The sequence below is a fragment of the Arvicanthis niloticus genome, chromosome 3, assembly GCF_011762505.2.
Source record: "Arvicanthis niloticus isolate mArvNil1 chromosome 3, mArvNil1.pat.X, whole genome shotgun sequence".
NCBI lineage: Eukaryota > Metazoa > Chordata > Mammalia > Rodentia > Muridae > Arvicanthis > Arvicanthis niloticus.
The window spans coordinates 111,100,725-111,114,971 of record NC_047660.1 but is presented as its reverse complement, the minus strand read 5'-3'; the positions used below and the strand labels follow the sequence as shown (position 1 = coordinate 111,114,971).

Genomic DNA, 14,247 nt, shown 5'->3' with positions numbered 1-14,247 from the left:
GCCCTGGCTGAGATCACTGGGTCAGATTCAGTTGACAGGTGAGCTGACCTGGAAGGTTCAAGCTGGCTTAGCTCATACACCTAGAGTCTTGATACAGATGGCAGGAAGACTGGGTTCAGCAGAGGCTTTGGCACACATATGGCTGTCCTGTGGTATCTACAGTAGCTGCACCCAGGACATGGTGACTCAACGCTCACAAGGACTGTGTTCTAAGAAACCAAGAAATCATCACAGTGCCATTTGTACTGCACACTACTGCTCAAGTGGTCATGAGACTCAACTAGATTCAAGAAAAGGGAACATGGCCCTGTCTCTCAGAGGAAGAGGCATCTTTAATTCATCCTAGGAGATAGGGGATTGGAAGATAGTCAGTGTAAATAGAGCAGAGGGAGGGAGAGAGGCAGGAAGGAAGGGAGGGAAGGCAAGCAGTTTTGGAAGAGGCTAAAGAAAGGTTTAGACTAGACCTCAGGCCACAACAGGGAACTTTATTACCCAGACAGGATCTACACATACATCCATGTGGGTTATGCACAGTGCAAGTCTGGGGTTACTGAGCACTTATAGGCTATGTGAGACCCTTCAGGTTATGCAGTACCTCAACTGTGAGTGGCCATGTGGACCCCAGAAACAATAAGAGACAACTAAAAGAAGACTTTGCTCCCATCGTAGGTTCTCTGTCCCATAGTTGCATCAGACACACAGCTTGCTACTTGAAACAATACTTGGTGTAAAGTTTAGAGTGTAGGTCTTTGCAACTTAGAAGACCCTACCTAGAGATAGAGATACACAGAAGTTATGGGTCACTAGTGTCACTGTCACCATCTAGAACTCCAGTCCCTGCCCAGGTACTCCATTGTAAAAGTAGACAAGTCTCTCTTCCCTCCCCAGTGACAGACACTGAGCAAAGGGCTTATCTTGTCCAAATTCTGTCTGGCCAGTGGCAAAGCCACCAGGACTTGCTTACTCTGTAGTATCCTACAGCTGTCATGGCTTTTCTTGTCTGTCCCCATTTATCTCCTGGACTTGCCACTTCATATCCACTTCTGACTCCAACTTGAATGTTTGGCACTGACCAGGTTTTTCCTGTTGGTTTTTTCATTGGGCCTCAAGGATTACACTTGTTCTCCTTGCCTGACTCTAGCCTGACCCAGGTTTGGCCTGTCACCTTCTGGCTGTGCCTTTGTTGGAGACAGCAGAGAATGGCTATCCGTGGGTCCTAGTTATCATACACAGAAGTTATGGGTCACTAATTCACTGTCACCATCTAGAACTCCAGTCCCTGCTGTATGAGTATGTCCTAGTGTGGTACCACTACTATTTTGTTTTGTTGTTGTTGTTGAGTTAGGATCTTGCTATGTGACAAGCACAGGCTGGCCTTGAATTTACCAAGTAATTCAGACTGGTCTCGAATTTGCTTTCTTCCTGCCTTTACTTCCCAAGCACCTTAGACACCGGCCTTGCAATAAAACTTACATTGTGTTCCAAGTGTGGCCCGGCTTTTAAGGTTGGAAATTCTAACCCTTGACAGTTGAGACTCTCGGGTTGACTTGAGACTGGAATTACAGGTCTCTAAAGAGCCTTACCAGGATTTTCCTTTCTCTCTCCTAACCCTAGGAGTTTATCGGAGCAAATACGTCTGGAGCCGTGGATGGCTTGGTCAGGAAAGTGCTTGCAGGCCTGGCTTCCAGGTTCTCCCAGCATCCCTTAGTCCCTACCTGGTGTACCCTGCCCCCAGTTCTGAATTTTCCAACCCAAAGTCTGGGCTGCCCTTCTCCCAGAGGCTTTTTCCTGTATAATCTAAATGTTTTGGTCCCCCAACCCCTGTCTCTCTGTGTGTGTTTGCTCTCTCCCCTCTCCTCTCTCTCCCTTTACATGGCAACTTCCTGGCCTCCTTCCTTGGAACCAGTGAACCAGACTAGAGCTAGTAACTAATCCTCATTTAGCTTTAGCAGTCATGAAGAGCATGGATTTAGGTCCCAGCACTGCCCATGACAAGCTATTCAATATTTCTTCTGTCTGTGTCACTGAGCTTCTCAGTTCTTCTTCATCCTTAGCAGTATAGGAATAGCACCTACATCACATGGTCATGGTCAAAACTACAGGCATCAATATAAAGCCAGAAGTTCAGACGGCACTAGGTATATGGCAACCTATAAGCATTGTCTGATAGTATATAATAATAATAATTATTATTATTATTAAATATTATTATTATTATTATTACTACTACTACCATTTCTTTGGTTCTCAAGATTGTTTGAAAAGATCACAGGAGATGACTATTGCAATGATCCATAGATGCCATGTAGCATCAATGGTGACACTAGAAATTCTAAGAAAATAGGTCACTCTGTAGCCTTCTCCTTTGAACATGGATAGTCTTCAGAGCCTAAAAGGGCTTGGTTCAAATCCCCCTTGGCTAAGGCTGGCAGACTTTGAAGAAGTCACCTATGTGAGTGAGGACTTTCTTCTGACGGTTGGGGTGAGAGTGAAGGTGGGTGAGGGGTGGGTGACTCCCCTGGCACATGGTAGGAACTGGGTTCTTGCTGGTTTTCTGTTGCTTTATGTAGTGTCGCTCTGGTATAAATGCTATGTGGGTGGAGTTGTTAGATAAAGCCCTGCCCCCCAGGAGTAGAGCTGGAAGCTTGCAGATTGGGGCAGAGTGTGTGCTGGGGGAGGGCTTTCGGAATGCTCAGCCTCTGCCTGGGATGTGTGCCATCCAGGCATGGGGCTCCCAGCAGGAGCTGCTCTGCCAGAGTCAAACCTTTGTTTGCCTCATTATGTGATATGTCAAGCCAGGCCTTGCTGTGTAAGTCATTTAATGTTGTTTCCAGGAAAGATGTTCATAGGCAATTAATAATGATTAATAATGAACTGAGCAAGCCATCACTGGGGTTTATAGTTATTATCACTTCTCAGCAGAAATGGCCCAGGAAGGAGAAGTATAAAAGCAAATGGTGGCTTAGCTCTGTGAGCAGGTGCCAGGGGGAGGAGCTGGCACCGCAGCACCTGGGCTCTGGCCCGGGAGCTTTGCAGGAGTGATCTTTTAAAAAAGTATATTATATTTTTATTGATTAAAACAATTTTTAAATTGAAATATATTTTGATCATATTCTCCTCCCAGATGATCTCCCCTTCTCTACCTACCCAACTGTAAGTTCTTTCTCAAAAAGAAACAAACAACAAACAAACAAAACCCCGAGAAAACAACAAACTCCCCAAACCAGGAAGACAAAATAAAACTATACCCGAAAAGAACAAAACAAAACAAAACAAAACAAAAAAATCCCACTAAACAGTAACTAAATATTTACCCTAGTGGGTAAGTTTTCATTCATTCATTTTTTTTAAATGACAAAATAAAATATAATGAGATAAAACAAAAATCATCACATTGAAGTTGGACAAGACAAACAAACAGAAGGAAAAGAGCCTAGGCGAAGGCCCAGGAGTCAGAGAACCTCCTCTTCACACACTCAGGGATCCCGTAAAAACACTAAACCGGAAATCATGACATAAGCCCAGAGGACGTGGTGCGGACCCACACCAGCCCTGTGTGTGCTGCTTCCGTCTCTGTGAGTTTCTATGAGCTCTGCTCATGTCGCTTTAGAGGGCCTTGTTCTCCTGGTGCCCTCCATCCCATCTGGCTCGTAGAGTCCTTACACTTTCTCATCCAGCGGGTTCTCATAGGTGTGGTCTTAAGTCTGCCATCCTGAGCTTAAACTTCATAAGAGTATCTTTATTTTAATATACTATTTGGGGGTTCTATGGCTTCCACTTGAAAAATAAGGTAACTAAAGTCTGAACATCACCATATTGTTGAAACCTGGTCGAAATGAGATTTTTGTTAGTTTGTCCCTACTTTTGCTAGTTTTTAGTCCTGCTTTACATTTTTTTTGTTACACGGGAGAATAATAAAACAGAATGCGGACTCAGGGAATAATAATGCTGTTTCCTTATATCTTCTGTACTGCACTGGTTTGTACTGTGCCTTGGATTGAGGTTCTTCTTATTTGCATCTTCTGACTCCTCCCCCCTCCAGCAGACTCCTCCCCTCCACCCAGTTTACAGACTAGAGACTGAAGTTAGGCACTATGGAAATTTCCAGGAAGACGAAAGTCTGTTTGGGATGGGGGAGGATCCCTCAGGCTTCGAATGGTGCCAACAATTGTAATGCTAATGGCAGAACAAACACTTCTCTGGAACTGATTTTTGCCTGTCCGCATGCTGAGAACGTCAGTTATTATAGCAGTTGCTTGTCCCAACCACCTTAGGAGATATACCACATTATAGCTAAATGAGGCACTCCTCATCCGGTGACTCTCTCAAGGTCACACAGCTAAGCATTCATTCATTTAACTTAGACCCTCACTCATTCATTTAATTTGACCCTGAGGAAATGAACAAACACCCAGAGTCAAACCGAGATGTCTCTTAAACAACTGGTCTTAGTATTTCACTCTCCAAAACCTACGGACACCCACCCTGAGGGATAGACAAGGGTGGGAGAGGCGGGTGGAGAGAGGGAGAGAAAATCAGCTTAAATGGCATCATGGAGATAAACAAATCATTAACTTATGGATTTTATAATCGTTTGTAGTATTGATATAATGGGGATCGAACTCACATAGCCGAACTTGGCAGTGCATGTCCTTGCTCTCTCGGCTGTTGTCTAACCAGCCGTCATTGCTTGCTGTCAAGAGAACGTCTCAAGAGAGAAGTATTTAAAACGAAAATACCCTAAAATCTATAACTTTCTCAAATGGCTCAGGGAAAAATATATGTCATTATAGATGTATGGACATAGGTGTGTATCTATGTGTGTGTGATACACACACACACACACATATTTAATAGAGGGGGACAGAGAGACAAGGTATCATATACCAAATGATGAATGAAGATCATTCAGCTGCCCTGTCTTTGAATATTTTTTTGTATTTTTATTTTTCTGCCATATTACTTCCATTGTAATCATCTTCACATTCCAGAAAAACAATGTTCTCCATGTCATTTGAGGACTAACTCCTCTGGAAAAAGGGGTTCCTGGAGAAACCATCCTACTCTTATCACATTGACCAGGTTAACTCTTGTTTCCTGCAAGCTGGAATAAGATAGGAAAGTTTAAGCTGGGTGGTAATGTAACGTGTCTTTTACTGTACTTCCATGTTTAAAACACGTAAGTATATAGTGGACTCTACTTTTTTTAGGTGTGTGTGTGTGTGTGTATGTGTGCTAGTTAGAATTTTATTGATGTGAAGAGACACCATGACCACAGCAACTCTTATAAAGAAAACCATTTCACTGGTGATGATTCCCAGTGATTATCCCAGAGGTTATCATCCTGGTGGGAAGCATGGTGGCATGAAGACAGACATGATGCTGGACAGGTAGCTGGGAGTTTTGTATCTGTATCAGCAGGCAGCAGGAAGAAAATTACCCACTGGGCTTGGCTTTAGCATAGAAGACCTCAAAGCCCACCACCACAGACATAATTCCTCCAGCAAGGTCACACCTACTCCCACAAGGCCACATGTCCCAATCCTTTCAAATAATGCCACTCCCTATGGGCCTATGGGGGCCATTTTCTTTCAAACTACCATAGTGTGTATGTATGTGCATGTGTACATACATGCATGTACGCACATGTGTGCAGGCCAGAGGTCAACCTCTAGTGTTGTTTCTCAAATGCTATTCACCCCTTTTTCTTGTTGTTGTTATAAATAAATAGTCTCACTGGCCTGGAACTCACAACTTAGGCAAGGATGGCTGACCAGTGAGTCTCAGAGACCTATACGTTTCCACTTTCCTGGTGACAGGGGGTGGGGGGTGGGAGGTGGGAGGGCTTGGAGTGGGAATGCATTACAAATGAGAGCTATCAAACAATGTAATGAGGTAAAATGGGTGGATTTTAATGTTTTGAATGCCTTTAATATTAAAAATTGGGGAAATATTATAATGATTATTTTTAAGTTGGACACACAGAGTTTCAGCCTGAACTTCCAGTCTTGCCAGACCAGTTGTAGAGAGTTATTTCCGGAGTCACTCTGAATGCTGGCCATGGGTCTATGTGACCTACGTGAGTAGATAGCATAGAGGAGCCCTGCCCTGTGCCCCATCGTGTTAAAGGGATGGCTTGTGAGCCAGACTATGCTTTACTTCCTGAACCCTGAGCTATGACCTTCTTGGGCCTCGGCTTCCCAGCATTTGTCTCTGACAGTAAGGCATCTTGCAGGCTGACAGAGGAGCGCAGACTATGACATTCTCACACTGCCCAGACAGTTATGTATCATTCATAGCCTGTTAACCTGAGCTAAAAAAGGAAAGCCTTTCGACACAGCTAGCTGCTAATCCTCCAGGGCGCCAATCCTGGTGGAGCTCAGACTGCACAACCCATTTAGTGACTCCTGGCTCCAAGTTCCCAAGTTGAGTGTTCTTCTCCGAGAAGGGTGTGTGGATGCACAAACCCATTCATGGATGTCATGCTTGCTCCTTGTGAATGACAGCTAATAAAGTGATGGAGAAAGGAAAGAGAATGCTTATTATGGTCAAAATGATGTTTTGGAACATTTGTAGATGTCTCTTTCCTTGCACTTTGGTCCGGACAGCTCCCCATTCCTCACAAGGATAAAGATGAAGAGTCGATTCTAACAACTATCTTCATACAGCATCTGGTCCTGAAGATCCCATGGCACTTTACAGATGGTCTCCAGAAAACCTAATTAACCCTCACAGTGTGTCTGCTGAGGAAGAGGTTTTGATTGAAATCTATCTGGAAGACAGGCCAGAGCACTGTGAGCAAAAACTACTGCAGGAGGATGTCTACAAAGAAGAGAGAAGCAGAATGACCACACAACATGGACATGAAATAAATTCGCATGAGTATTATTAACGAAGACAAGCTCTCTCCACAGTGCACATAAGGCAATCCTGTTCCATAGCTGGATCAACCTGTGTGGTCCCCATCCTGGTTCTAAGTGTGTACATGCAAAGATGTTTAACTAATACAAGGACTCCCATTCCTGGGACACATTGACCCACTTAGGAATGAATCACATGACCGTCTTCTCCAGGCCATTTCCTATGTCCTGTGAGAACTCCCAATCAGAGCTGGAGGCATGAGGTAGAAACGTAACCTAAACACCAGTCTGTCAGAGACTGTCTTGTTTCCACATGAACAGGCCTGATTTCTCCTGTAGCCAAACTCAGCTCCACAAACTAAGGGCTGGAAATAGAAACACAGCCCTTGGTCCCCCCCCCCCCCCCCATGCTGCACACAGTTGGTTCCCTTTGGCTTCCCTGAATGTTGGCCAACTCCTTTCTGTTTTGCATGACAGAGTTTCTGTTGGTTTTCTGTCGCTTACAACCAAAAAAAAAAAAAAAAAAAAAAAAAGGCAGTTTTCTAACCCCAGAGCATTACTTGGTCTTTTCTCGGCCACAAACAATGTCATCTATCTCAAATGATATTGGTGCCTTCTTCAAGACAGACGAGGGGCTGGGAGACTGGAATGGGAAAGTGGCAAGTCCAGGGCTCTCCATTTTATGATGGGTGAAGCAGATATTATGGGTCTAATGAGACTTGGGAGGCATCTACCCGCCCAATCACTCAGTGGTAAGCAGGCATCTTTCAGCATTGCCACCAAGGGGTCATCTAGCTTTGCCCCCAGAGGTGAGTGTCTCTCCTCATAGAGGTTGCTCTTTCATTGATGGCAACTGCAGTTACTAAACAGCAGATACTTACTCTAAACAGAAACGTTGTGAGAATTTTGGTTTCTTTAAAAGTACAGAAAGATTGTAAGGCTGTGTTTTCATTTTAATCCCAGGTGTGGGATATGAGGCTGCTTCAGTTTGTCCACAGTAGCTGACCACGATTTGCCTCATGCTCTAACAAGGAGTGTGGTTTTGCTAGCTGCAGATAATTTCTGTGATTGGGTGAGATTCGGAATTCTGGGGACTTTTCAGAGGGTATATAAATGCTAGGGTCCTGAGGGAGTTGGTCGGTGGGTTGCTGTTTGTTGGTGTTTGTCAAGTAGTCCTGGGCAAAGATACAAGAAGAAGTCAGATATCCTGATGGCAAAGATCAAACTTGCCCCAAGGAACTGGAAGGCCCTAATCAGCAAGAAGGAGTCTAACACATTGTTAGAAAGGGTCTTTCCTACCCCTGACTTTATTCAGGGATTTTTTTTCTCTTCCCTCCCCTAACTTTCTTTCTTACCTAGTGTTAGGGGGTTAAAGGGGTAAAAGAAAGAAGAAACCACAAAGCAGCCAAACTCCAGCAACACAAAAATCTGTGCTATTTGCTATTCTCAGCCTCCATTTCTGTTTTCTAGCGTGACATAGAATTTGCTCTGTTTTGGGGCAGCCAATCTGAATTCCAGATCTTGCCTATGTATTCTAGATTTCTTTGTATCCATTGGTTTTGTGTCTTTCATTGTGAAGCGCCCTGTCTATATCTCTGGACGTTTATGTCCCTTGCATATGGCAGATATTTGGCTGACATGAAAGACATAGAAAATTTCTGGATTTTAGTGAACATAGACCATAATCATGTTAACATTACTAAGGTAGGAGATAAAGGATAAGCAGAAAATTAGGTTTTTGTTGTTGTTTTAAATATATTTTTTAAATTAAAATATAATTAGATCAGTTCCGGCCTCCCCTTTTCTCCTTTAACCATTTCCATGTCCTCTTCACTCCCTCTTAAACTCATAGCTTCTTTTTCGTTAATGTTACATGTATGTATATATGTATGTTTGTATGTAATGCATAAATTTATAAATACAACTTACTGTGTCCCTTTAGTGTTTCTCGTGTGTATGTGATTTCAGGGATAACCATTCAGAATTGGATGATGAATTAGGGGGCTCATCCCTGGGACAACAAATTCTCCCTCCCTGGGCATTCCTTAGCTGCCTGTAGCTTTTTGTCTTTTTTTCCCCCCAAGATGGGTTTGTAGCCCTGGCTGACCCCCAATTTAAGATTCACCTGCCTGTCTCTCAAGTGCTGGGATTAAAGGTGTGAGCCACTACAGCCTGGCTTGTCTATTCTTTTAAAATAAAGAAAGTCATATTTGACAGGAAAACCCTGTCTAAACAAACAAACAAACAAACAAAATAAATAAATCATGCTTTATTTTAAAGAATTTGAAAAATATTAACAAGAAAAGTATAATTTAGTCAGATGTGGTGGTGAGTGTCACAGCATTTAGAAAGCATAGGCAAGTAGATCTCTCAGTTGGAGGCCAGTCTGATCTACATACCAAGTCTAGGCCAGCCAAGACTGTACAGTGAGACCTTATCTCAAAAACAAAACACAAACAAAAAGTAAAAGGTTTATCTATAACCCTACCACCTAGAGATAAACAGTGTTAATACTTTGATAATTTTCTTATAATCTTTTCTTTAAATGAAATACTTAAAAATACAAACTGGAGTCAAACTCTGGATCCTTTTTCTATTCGGGAGGATGTCCTATGTCATCACGTAGCACCTGGAAGCATGGCTATTCATAGCCTGCCTGCCGTGCTAGAATCCGAAACTTTAAAATCACATCCTTGTTGTCAACACTTGGGTTTGTCACATTTTCACACGTTACCAAACAACCATGTGGTAAGCGTTTTCAGTGGAGATTTGCAGAAGTAAGATTGAGTGTCTGGGGTATGAACATTTGGAAGGTTCCTGGGAAAGCCTCGTCTAGAGATGTGTTTCTTTATTCTCCCACCCAGACTGTGAAACGCTTGTTTTATAACACTCTGTTCAGTACTATTGTAATCTCTTATTTCATAACGGATGTATTAGGGGCAAACAGTATCTGCTTGATGATTTAAGTTGTATCCTTTCATTATTTACAAAACTGGATGTTTTGGGATTTAATAAGTTGGGTTAAAATTTTTGTATTATATTTTTAGTTTAGTAATATTTTTATTATGAAAGACCCTATGTTGGCAACAGCCATATCCTAGGACCCCACGTAAGGAATATTTGACTGATATTTAAACCAAAGGAAACACCCTTTGACCTTCTGTCATCTTAAAATACTAGTGTCTATAAGACACTTTCGTTTTTCCACAATAGGACGAAAGCAAAGTCTAGGATCCCAAGAGTTGTATTTAACCAAGTTTCACAGGTGCAAAAATTTCACTGAAATAAATATGTGATCTCTGTCACTAGCCCGTCTAGTATTCATGTTTTTGGTCATTTTTTTAGGGATAATTTCTATAATCAGGGCAATCGGCATTTCCTGATGGGTACTCTAATACTCTCCTCCACTATGAACTTTACAATATAAAGACTAAGGGAGTTGACATTTGGAGGAGGATGAAGGATCAGGAGTTCAAGACCATCCTGGGCTACATAGTGAGTGTGAAGTGAGGTTGGACTACTTGCAACACTGTCTCAAAAAAACTTGGGTCATGCTTTCCCTTATCCCTGTTGGCTATCAAAGGATATGCTGTTTCTGCATCTACCACAGATAAATTAAAACAAAATATGGTTACTAATGAAAGCCACTTTAAATGGTTTTATAAAGATTAAAGATGAAGTGCGAAGTAGCATTAAAATGTTACTTATTAATTGTGTGTGTGTGTGGGGAAACGCTAAGCAAGTAGAGGTCAGAGGACAACTTTTTAGGAATCGGTTCTCTCCTTCTCCACCTTGCGTTCCAAGGATCAAACTCAGGTCACCAAGCTTGGCAGCAATCGCCTACGCCCACTGAACTATTTCTCTGGCCTCTACATTTATCAAATTTTAAATGTACACTTGGCTCTTCTCTGTGAGTTCTGTTGTTTTCAAGTTAAATAATATTTGATGTCTCTTTTTAATTGTTTTCCTTTAAGAATTAGTATTAATATTAAGTTGGACTTCTTTGAGTATTAGTTCATTAGAGCTTTTAAATGCTGAGAAACAGAATCTTTTGTTAATTCTACCATTCTTTTATACCTAATGTTGGTACTTGAATACATTGAGAAAAAAACTTACTGATAAGAAGTTTTAAAGGTATAACCCCTCAAAGGCCTGACTGTAAAGCTGCTGAAGCTACCTCACAGGAAAGTTTTAGTTTTTATTTTATTTTATTACCGGGTGCATGCAGGAAGTAGAGTGGGATACATACTACAAGACACACATGGTGGACAGAGGACAATGTTCAGGTCTCTTTTTCTACCTTTACGTGGGTTCTGGAGACAGAACTCAGGTTGTCAGGCTTGGTAGTAGGCTCCTTTACCAACTGAGCCACCTCACCAGCCCCACAGGTGATCTTTGAGGGAGAAAATGGACGAGACATGAGGTGGCACTTGAAACTTCCAAAGCCCATGTAAGTGAGTACCACCATCTTCTCTTTTGCCCCTTCCAACCCTGTCATCATGGTCACAGCTGTTAGAAGTGAAACCAGAGCTGAAGGGTGCAGAACACTCTCGTTTTTTTGTTTTTATTTTTGTTTTTTTCAGCATTGTGGAGGGAGAAGAGAGTCCTTGGGCTTTCCAGAGGCTACTATGAATGAAACCTATCAAAGATAGCGGATTCCCCTGACATTGGAGTGATGTGAACCAGCAAGTAAATACCATTAATTAAGGATCCTTTCTAGGCTAAGCCCAGAAATAAGCCTGATGGGAAGCACTTAGGGCTAAGACAATGATGGAGAGAAAGAAGTCACCACAAAGACAGGAGGTGACAGGGCTCTAAGGGACAAGAGCCAGGAACTCCACGCCCCTGCTGCATCCTGGGTTTCATTTCTTGGAGTCAAATGAAGTGAGGATTAGCAGAAAGCTAGTCTGCTTTGTTGCTCTGCCCTGTAATCACAAGATGCCATCTGGAAATTTTAAACCAAATCTTTAGTGCGTACCTTATACCAAAATAAAGTTTAGATGGACTTAACATTCAATGACCTTTAACAAATTTCTTTTGTGTTTATGCCGTATGCCAGATGTTAGCTTAGGCGCTTAGAGTGCACAAGAGCTATGATTTCTGTCCTCCATGGAGTTTATAGTCTAGTCGGGGAAGCAAATAACGGATAGGTGAAATGGTCTATGCTTCTTCTTAAAATAAAGGTCACAGAGGAAACAAGAGTGTTGTGTGAGAGAAGAATGGGGTTGGCGGAGCCTTCCTTAGAGTGGGTAACTAGAAAGAGCCCTCTGCAAAGATGCCACTTCATCTTGAATGTGAAAAGAATAGAAGACCATTTTAGACAGTGGAGAGAGCGGCTGAAGGAACCTGGAAATTGAGAACAACAACATGCAAGACAAAAATACAGTAAATAGTTATTTCTGCCCTTCATGGAGTTTACACTTTAGCTGGGGAAACAAACACTGAATAAATAGACAAAATGTAACAGAATAAATAAGGCCTTTATAAATATGATTTCTTTTTTTTTAAGATGGAATCATATGCTATTCAGACAACATAAGAAGATTTTAATGTCTCCATGACAGAACCCACATGAAATTGAAGACAATAAACCAGAAAAAAAAAAGTGTAATTCAATAATAAGCAGTTCTTGTTACTATGCAGAAACTACTTGAAACTAAATATTAGAAAGTTCTGGCAACTCCCTCTCCCCCAAAAGGAATGAAGGTCAGGAGAATTCACAAAACAAACAACTCAAATGGCCAATAAACAAAAGAAACGCTTCTAAATTCGAACACATAGAAATACACACTGAAGAGCTAGAGAGTTGGATCAGTGGTTAAGAGCACTTGCTGCCCCTGTAGAGGACCCAGGTTCAATCCCTAGGCCCTACATGGTGCTGACAACCATTTATAACTCCAGTTCCAAAGAATAGGATGCCTTCTTCTACCCTCCATGACCACCATTCACACATTGTGCTCCGATATACATGTGGGCAAAGCACCCATATATACAGAAAATAGGAAGAAGGAAGGAAGGAAGGAAGAAAGAAAGAGAGAGAGAGAGAGAGAGAGAGACGGACAGACAGACAGACAGACAGACAGAGAGACAGACCCACTCAGACCATTGGGATATACCATTTTCACTCCTGGGAATGGTAAAGATTTAAAGATAATTCTCAATGTCAAGGCAGATGGAGCCAGGAGACCCTCCCATGCTGGTGGGAACGAGCACCAGCATTGCTTATCAAGAGGACTGAGAGCAAAACACTTAAGGGGACACATATCCTTCAACTCGGCAAGTCCATGTCTAGGAATATAGCATAAGAAAGTTCACTCAGTTCCATCGGAATATTCAACTAGGAGGACATTTGGTCTAGAATATTCCACCATGACTAAAACTCAGAGCCAGTGCTTCTCGGCCTTTTGGCTAAGACCAAGTACACGCTGTGTTATCATTGAATAGCTGGTGCGGACTGTATCTGAAGATGATATATTGGCTGGGTTGTTAGGAGCTCTGAGATGGCCTAGGAGCTTGTTGTGGCCACTTTCTATGTTAACCTGGTATTGCTTTACCTTCAGGAATGGTGGGCCCTATAGGGGAACTTACAACAACCAGAAGCCCCTTTCCCAGAATGCACCACAGGCAAACCACTAAGAATGACTTTGTTCAACTTACATTTAGTTGATGTGGAAGTGTGCTCAGGATGTTGTTTGTTTTTTTTTTTTAAAGCAGCTTACAAAATAGCATTTATGATAGCATTCAATTTTGTTTTAAAATATTGTATATAAGGGGCTAGAGAGATGCATCAGCAGTTAAGACCACTGGCTGCTCTTGGCAGAGGACCAGAGTTGGTTTCCTGGCACCGGTGGAACAGGTCACAATCATCTGTAACTCCAGTTCTAGAGAATCGCATGCCCTCCTCTGACCCCTGTGGGCACAAGGCGTGAGCGCAGGGCACTTACATACCTACAGCCAAACATTCATGTATATTTAAAAAGTCTTTTTAAAAAAGTATTGTATGTCCTCAAAACATTGCTTTACTTCTTGTTTGCATTTTGTGTGAAACAAAGTGTCCTGGAGACACTGTCCTGCAGGCTAGCCTTGAACCTGAGACTTCCCTGGGCCTCCCCATAGCTGCAATTCCGGGTTCAAGTCACTACTCTGGTCAGCTGTTCTCAAAATATTAAGAGTTTATCTGGTTGATAAGATTAAATGTAATTTTACCTTTCTTCTTTATACTTTATATATGTTGTGTGGCCTTTTCTAGAATAAGCTTTTCTTTTTTAATACTAAAAACAAAAAAAAAACAAAAACAAAAAAAAAAACAAATAAGTTAAAACTGTTTCCATATGGAGAGGGATTAAATTTGAGTCAGGGCAGCCAGTACTTTGGGGCAGGAAGGGGC

At 42.1% G+C, this 14,247-nt stretch overlaps 1 protein-coding gene and 1 non-coding gene across 2 annotated transcripts in view; one reads left to right on the top strand and one right to left on the bottom strand.

Annotated features, from left to right (window-relative positions):
* Marchf4 (membrane associated ring-CH-type finger 4) overlaps positions 1 to 14,247 on the bottom strand; it is a 107,135-nt gene that overhangs the window by 46,914 nt on the left and 45,974 nt on the right. The window lies entirely within an intron of this gene.
* LOC117706474 (U2 spliceosomal RNA) lies at positions 13,249 to 13,436 on the top strand. The gene has a single exon (XR_004606561.1). It is a non-coding gene; the product is annotated as a U2 spliceosomal RNA (small nuclear RNA).